We start from the raw sequence: 1,303 nt of genomic DNA, 5'->3' as shown, positions 1-1,303 counted from the left end.
ATTCTCTTCTGTTTTCAATTCGTCCGTCTCATGTGCAACTCTTCAACTATCATCCTTCCATTAAAAGGAGACTGAACACGACCTTCTGCCCTATCTTCTGAATACGCATTAGTGTAGTAGTGCCAGTTTTGATCGTCCCAGCCATATCCATTGATTAAAACAACACCAATCCTTTCACTGCGAATCAGTGATTTTACATCCACTGGTACATCAGTAGAATTTCAGTGAGGCTATAAATTCGTTAATTTGCATTGTAAAATAATTTTATTATTAATTTATGAGGATTAATACAGAACATTGACACACGAAGAATATTTTTTACAAATTAAACGGTTCCTCTGATTTAGTTTAATAAAGTATGCAAGAAATAGTAATGATCAATCTACGCATTAAACAATTTCGTTAACATATTCCATTAAAATAGCAACTTTTTTGATAACACTACTAATGCTCTTCGAAAATAGTATCGACTTGTCGAGTTCCTTATAAGTATAACTCTGTATACATATGTCACAGTAGTACTAATAAAATGTAAATTTTAATTAAAGTCTAGTTTCGGGGATTTAATTAAAAAACTCATTGCCAGAGTTGCTCTAACTAAATTTCAAAGCAGAGCATCCATAAACAAACTTGTCTTTCAAAGATATACAATCTCCAAAGAGAATAATATGTGTGGTGAATCTGGTTTCTGAACTTAAACTTTTTATGCGGAGCCGCTAGGTAGAGCTAGTTAGTACTGAAATGGAGACTGACAGTAAGACCACATTTTGTACTTACAGTCTAGGCGAATTAGCTGAAAAATCGCCATTTTTTGGAAAAGTTTGGAATAGACTTATTTTTTGCATGTAAATTAATAAAAAATTACTTATATAATTAATAAACTTATGAGTACGCTCATAAATGTAAAGAACATTGTTTATAAACAACTTAATGTTGTTTTTCGATGTTTTTTCGTTTGTCGTCAAAAATTTCTTTCTACTGATTTAATCGAAAATGGTTAAATGAGAACGTTGTTTTGAATCACTCTTTCAATAAGGATAAGGGGATCCGACTTTTCAAAGTGATAAATTTTCTTCAATAAATCAAGATTTATGGAGAAAAAGCCATTTCCTTCGTGTCCACTTTTGAGTTCGAAATCCGGCTAACTTAAGCTTAGCATTAAAATTTTGGGAAAAGAAACTTTTTTTATAGTTATTACTACTGCTAAAATTTTATACTGATCGAATAAATAGGTGAGCAAAATTACTTTTTTAATAAAAAAAAATTATAAATTTCACAATTCTACCAAATGTTAAATTTCATA

The sequence above is a fragment of the Agrilus planipennis genome, unplaced genomic scaffold (genome assembly GCF_000699045.2).
Source record: "Agrilus planipennis isolate EAB-ADULT unplaced genomic scaffold, Apla_2.0 scaffold9, whole genome shotgun sequence".
Taxonomy (NCBI): Eukaryota; Metazoa; Arthropoda; class Insecta; order Coleoptera; family Buprestidae; genus Agrilus; species Agrilus planipennis.
Note: the sequence above shows the minus strand (reverse complement) of the source record.